Genomic DNA, 6,535 nt, shown 5'->3' with positions numbered 1-6,535 from the left:
GTTGAGTACGAAGCACATCTCATCCGTAGAGCAGGGATCACATGTTGGCGAAGCAGATCACAGTAACGTGTGCCATCCACGCTGCATGTCCTTGGTCCTTGTGGTCCGAGCTGCTCAAAGAAAAATGGACCCGTCATGAACTGTGCCGTGAAACCATACCACACAGTGACGTGTTTGCTGTGCAGGGGAAGTTCATGAACGTTCTTTGGACGTGACGATCCACAAAAGCAACAGTTGTGATTGTTCTCTGCCCCGGTGAACGTAAATTGTGCTTCATCACTCAACAAAATGTTCCAAAGCCACATGTCGTCAACTTCAAACCTTTCAAGAAACACAATAACGAAGTCTACTCAAGCACGTTTAGAACGGAGGCCCATGGATTGATCGGCTGTCATGAAACAGCTCGCGCACTGCTTGAAGATGGTACGTTGCGTCCAGCATTTTCAGCATGGTAACAGTAACTCCTTCAACAAGTCGTGGCGCAATAGGCTGTCGGCATCTCTTAGGAGTAATTCTCAAATCGCTATTTGATTCGAAATTCCGGATAACGTTCTTCAACCACGGTGCAGAAAGAAGATCTAGCCGTGTTCTTTTAATGCGTCGGTATTCTCGAAGAGCACCAGCACTATTACTGTTGTTTTGATAAAACAGCTTTACGAATAAAGTGCTGCTCACATTGTCCAAACCCATGTTGACTGCCTGCAACAGTATAGCATACTGATGCTTGTGTTTCAACTCTACGTCATCGTTCCAGTACATGCCACTAACGGCAAGTCATGAGCTAACATTACTAACAACGCAAATCTTGCAGCGCGCAAACTGAACATAATTCCTGTAAGGTTGGGTGCCTACATGGTAAATAGTTTTCCATGTACACTGTCTCAAGTAGCTAAAGTTTAATTATAACCACCTGGTATTTAATTAACGCAGCGTACCTGATTCGGAACTCCGACTGTCGTTAAGTGAAAGCACAAACGCACAACTCGGTGAGGGAAAGTACATCAGACAATAAAAATTCAGAGTAAACAGAAGCTTGAAGCAGGTGAGAGCAACGGGAAGATAACCGAGAGAAAGTTGAAACATTTCTAGGAGGGAATGCAAACTACAAAACCGACCTCAAGAACTGGAAACGACAGTTAAAGCAACATAAATAAAACGCAAGTTACACTGCCTGCGGTATTCCTGAGACTCTGCTAGAAGAGGGAGAAATTTATGCCATGTTAGCGAAGAACCGTCGTTAATTAGTGCGGAGCTGCAAGCCTTTGGGGAGGAAAACTTGTAGCTATTAAGTGACGATTCAGATTAAATGAGTGGACATAAGTGACTAACAAAAGTGTGGATGGTAATTGCTGATTTGACAGAGAGCTAAAAAATACCGCAGCTGTAATTATTGGAGATGGACACGTGATTTAATTTTCTCGGACATTAAGTTACGGTATTTCAAGAAAGAAGGATATTCCCATTAACACGGACCAAAGTTCTGTCTAGATTGGTCTCTGTGAAGGGTAATGTTAATTTTCTTATGAAACGCTACATCAATGGGTAACAACCTCATTCCAACAAATTTCGATCAACATACTCCACACATACTTGCAAGTTAATTAACTATCGATGAGCAGCCACTTACTGCTGAAACTGAATGAAACTTTCCATCTTAATTTGTGGTGGTTTTGTGTATATACTATAAAAAATAGACAGTGGGACTTCTTACAATCTGTATAATTGATAATTTGACCGGAAGTGTGGTTATAAGATGATCGCCCGCCACCACATACCGCAGTTCTCGGCCGATACCAGACCGACACAACATTCAGGAGTAGGTGGACATGTCGAGGTGGACCTCATGCTTAGTCGTCAAAGTCCATGGGTTTGATTACTGTACAGACATGGGAGGACTTCTGTAGGCAGCTTATAGATACAGTAGATATGAGTCACGTATACAGTGAAACGTTCTTTTGCTTCGCCAGTCATAGACATAGCGGGACTCTCAGCACTACTGGTCTCCAAGGCAGACAATGCTACCTGTTGCTCCAAACAGTAACCAGAAGACAATGACGAACCCAGGTCAATTATCGTCACTGCTGCGCTTATAAATCACTCTTAATAAGAGTCACAAGGCTCGGCTTGACCCGCGGAAGAGGATTAAACCTGTCAGTGCTCCAAAAGCTTCAGCTATCTAACTGCATTCGGAAAACTTCCGAGGCTCGAACACTGGACTAGATAACGTACAAAAGTCAATAAACAACAGATGTTCTTAGGGCCTTCGACTATAATTCCCCCCCCCCCCCCCCCCCCCAGCCAAAACAGAGTAACAGTTTAGAGGCAATATGTCACAAGTCACTCAAAAGTTTCCACTTAAACAAATATAATTTATTGATATTACCCAGATGTCGTCGCGTCGCCCATGTCTTCCATTAGACGCCATCGTCAGCCAGTTAATAGCTCTAACATCCCATATTAGGCCTCTTCCTACCTCGGACGGGAACTTAGCTACACTATCCGAGAAATTCTGAAAATGACTGAATAGAATTCTTTGCATGCGTGTGGGAACGCAGTTAAGGATCTCTGTGGACTTTCTGGATTGGAAAACTTACTTTTCATATCACGTACGATCACGATCTACTTGCTTCGGAAAGGTTAAACATTTTCTGACATCATCTCCGTCCGAGAGGGTACATTTACCACTACACAAAAGAGCACTAGTTAGTTCCATAGATCATTAGAACGATTGTTTTATAGAAATGATGTGGAACGAATCATTCCACTGGCTATGTATTCACTATTAGTGTTGGCATTAATTTCCTAGTCCTAATCACGCAACTGCACTTTTACACGAAATTAGTTTTTACCAGCTTTTAAGTAGAAATTCGTCAATGGAACAGAAGATGTCCAGGAGAAATGGCGTTAAGTTAGATTTAAAACTTGCTTTGCTACCTGTCAGACATTGGACAATTTTTTTGTGACAAAAACAAACATCATTCGAAAAATGATCAAAAATTTTTGTTGCTTCAAATTGGACTTCTTTCTGAGCCACCGACAGCCTTAATAACGTAATAAACGTTATTTTTCCCTCTAGTATATAGATATGCTATCACTGTTCTTCTCAAATTGTGATAAATTACTTATGACGAATTTCATTAGCTGCTTGCAGAGGTACCCTCATGTCTTACGTGGGTGAACACCACATATTATTCTGACTGCTCGCTTTTTTGCATTCGTTGCTTTCAGTCTAAGTGATTAGATATCCCAGAAAATATTCCGTAAGACATTATTGAGTGGAAATATGCAAAATATTTCAGGAGGTTGATTCCTTGGTTTCCAAGACAAGTAATTATACGAAGAACAAGATTAACCGAACTTAATTGTTTGAGAAGCTCAGTAATATGCTTCTTTCGGTTCAGGTTTTCGTCAGTACGTACACCGAAAAATTTGGAGCATTGTATCCTACTTACTGTTTCCTGCGCTCATGTACTACATCAGTTGTTCGTATGACAATTTGGAGTACAGAACTCAGTATACTAAGTTGTTCAAAATTTAGGCGGAATCCATTTTCTGTACCATCTCTTCTGTTGCTTTCTCTCTAATGGAGTTGGTTATAACACTCGTATCGTCTGCAAAAACGACCAATTCTGCTTGTTGAATGTTAAGTGGACGGTCATCCACACATATAATGAATATAAGTGGACCCAAACTCGAATCCTGTGAGACTCCCTTTGTGATTTCTCCCGTCACTAAAATTTTTCACCATACCGGCATGTTTGAATTATCCAGCACAACCTTTTGCATTCTGCTAGTTAAGTATGATACAAACCAGTTGTGCGCTGAAGCTATCAGTTCTACAAAACTTCAGTTTTTCTAATAGAGTAACACGATCTACACTACTGCACTACTACCTGCATCCTCGTTTTTTGCGAACTCGACAAAACTCATGAAATTTTTACAATGAGGTCATTATCTCTTTTTGCCCTCGCTTGCTTGCTTCCTATGTACTAATATGCACAATTTTTTTCATTCACAGTTAATCACAAAGCAAAGTTAAAGTTCACAGCACCGAAACGAGCTGGCTCGGTGTGAGCAAACAAAATGATGGTAGAAGAATAATACCATAAAGTCCGTAAAGTCTCACAAAATCGTTATCAGCACAGCAATTAATTGTCAATATAGCAATCCAGTAGACGGCAGCCAGGTTCCAGTAACGTCTCCCAAGGATGTCAACAGTCTTCGCTCAGTGAAAGATGTGCCACTGGAGCAAGCCTATAAGGGCACTAGCTGGGAAACCTAGTGTCGTGTAAGAAATTATTTATTCCGATTTTCTATTATTCAATCTCCTCCTCTCTCCATCTGTCCCGTCCTCCCCCTCTCTCTGCACATCTCCAACGTGTCTATCTCCTCAGCCCCCTTCTCCCTCTGCTAGACATCTGTTACCTCCATTACCTCCAACCATATAGAAGGTTGGTGATTTTTAGCCGCACAGTGTTTCTTTAGATATACTGAATAATATGTGCATCAATCGTGCTTTAAATCGATCCAGAAGCCCAGGAGGAAATTTAAACACATGCATATGTCACATGCGTTGCTCACTTACATGTCAGATTCTCCGCTGTTTTACACCGTACGCCTCTAGAGAAGACGTTAAACATATCTGTGGTTTCAGGTGCGTGGCTTGATATTTTGAATCCGAAACACATTGACAAAATTACTGGCTCACTGCAGTGCTTATTTTCGCAGCCTGATTGACACACTGTACAACACAAATAAGAGACAAATTGAACTTCATCTTTTAAAAGTATTCCAGTTCAAGTAAATACACGAAATAAATACCTACAGGTCATTTTTCAGCCTTTGTATATCACTCCTTCTTATCCACATCCCCACACATCGTGGTGGTAGTGGGGAATATTACTCCCGCTGTTACAAGTCTGTGATTAGTGGAATTGCAGTCAACATATGTACAATGATGACAGACTGTCTTACATTACCTTTACGTAAAATCGAATAAACACAAAGTAATGAGAAGTAGCAGAAATGAAAACAGCGAGAAACTGTCACGAAGTATATGAAATTAAGGAATTCTGCTACCACCAAGTGTTCCTGAGTTTTCTTTCAATGTCACACTGTTTTCATTCCCACCCCTATGGGGTGTAGGTTGTTCTTAATCCCACAGTGCTTCTCCCCACATAGTAAGTAATCAGTAAAATCCTTACTCTTTAAAGACTCGGAATTCCCCTTATGAAAAAGCTTCATACTTGTGATTACTTTGCAAATGAGTTAATGTCTTAAATATTTGACGTAAAGCACGTAATAGTGAAATAGTTCAGAAAATTTCGAAATTATATTTACAATTTGTTGGATGCCGCTAAATGTTCTCATTATGAATCAATGGATGACTGAGTCTTGATACTTTGCGCTCCACTTTAAGCAAATATCTCAATGTTTATGTCACTACATGTCCTGAACTATGAGCTGGACAATGACATAATTGTACAGTTGCATTCAGTGGTGTACTGTCTGCAAACTGCTTTGCGAATATAGTTGGTAGTAAAGAAGTAGTAAATTAAAACGTCGTGCCTGATGCGTCAATTTTACTGCATGAACAGCGAAAATGTAGTGAGCGATAAACTGTCTCCCTTTCATCATTTTGTGGGGGTGTCAACGAGAAGAAATTCGATAAAGGCTTGTAATTATGTGTAAAATTTGTTGGAAGTCCCTAAGTGTTCTCATACTTCACCCTCATCTTCACATCGTTGAGAGGTGTCTCTCTTTCGAGGTCGCAAGTAAACGGTCTAAATAGAACAGGTAGTTTGGGAAGAGATGGTGAACATACCAGAGCGTGCTGAAACGTAATTCATCCGAAGTTATATGTGAGAACTATTAAAAAAGCACTCCGTCTTCAGGCCACAAGTGGCCCATCGGGACCATCCGACCGCCGTGTCATCCTCAGGCGAGAATGAGGATAGGAGGTGCGTGTGGTCAGCACACCGCTCTCCCGGTCGTTATGATGGTTTTCTGTGACCGGAGCCGCTACTATTCGGTCGAGTAGGTCCTCAATTGGTATCACGAGGCTGAGTACACCTCGAAAAATGGGAACAGCACATGGCGGCCCGGATGGTCACCCATCCAAGTGCCGGCCACGCCCGACAGTGCTTAACTTCGGTGATCTGACGGGAACCGGTGTATCCACTGCTGCAAGGCCGTTGCCTTGAGAACTATTAAAGCTTTTAATTAAAACAAAAGTTTTTCACATTCTATATCGTTGTTGTCCATGTCTACATACTGGCCAGCCATAATGCCGAGCGGTTCTAGGCGCTTCAGTCCGGAACCGCGCGTCTACTACGGTCGCAGGTTCGAATCCTGCCTCGGGCGTGAATGTGTGTGATGTCCTTAGGTTAGTTAGGTTTAAGTAGTTCTAAGTGCTAGGGGACTGATGACCTCAGATGTTAAGTCCCATAGTGCTCAGAGCCATCTACATACTGGGAGCCCTCTGCCGCTAGAAATCCCTGACTTGTAGCGAGTAACATGATTGTGTGAAGTAACT

At 41.8% G+C, this 6,535-nt stretch overlaps 1 pseudogene; it reads right to left on the bottom strand.

Moving 5' to 3' along the window:
- Positions 1 to 6,081: 6,081 nt before the first annotated feature.
- On the bottom strand, positions 6,082 to 6,199 carry LOC124614333 (annotated as a pseudogene).
- Between the last annotated feature and the right edge of the window lie 336 nt (positions 6,200 to 6,535).

Source organism: Schistocerca americana, chromosome 4, assembly GCF_021461395.2.
Source record: "Schistocerca americana isolate TAMUIC-IGC-003095 chromosome 4, iqSchAmer2.1, whole genome shotgun sequence".
Taxonomy (NCBI): domain Eukaryota; kingdom Metazoa; phylum Arthropoda; class Insecta; order Orthoptera; family Acrididae; genus Schistocerca; species Schistocerca americana.
The sequence above is the reverse complement of the archived record's forward strand: the minus strand, read 5'-3'. Positions and strand labels throughout refer to the sequence as shown.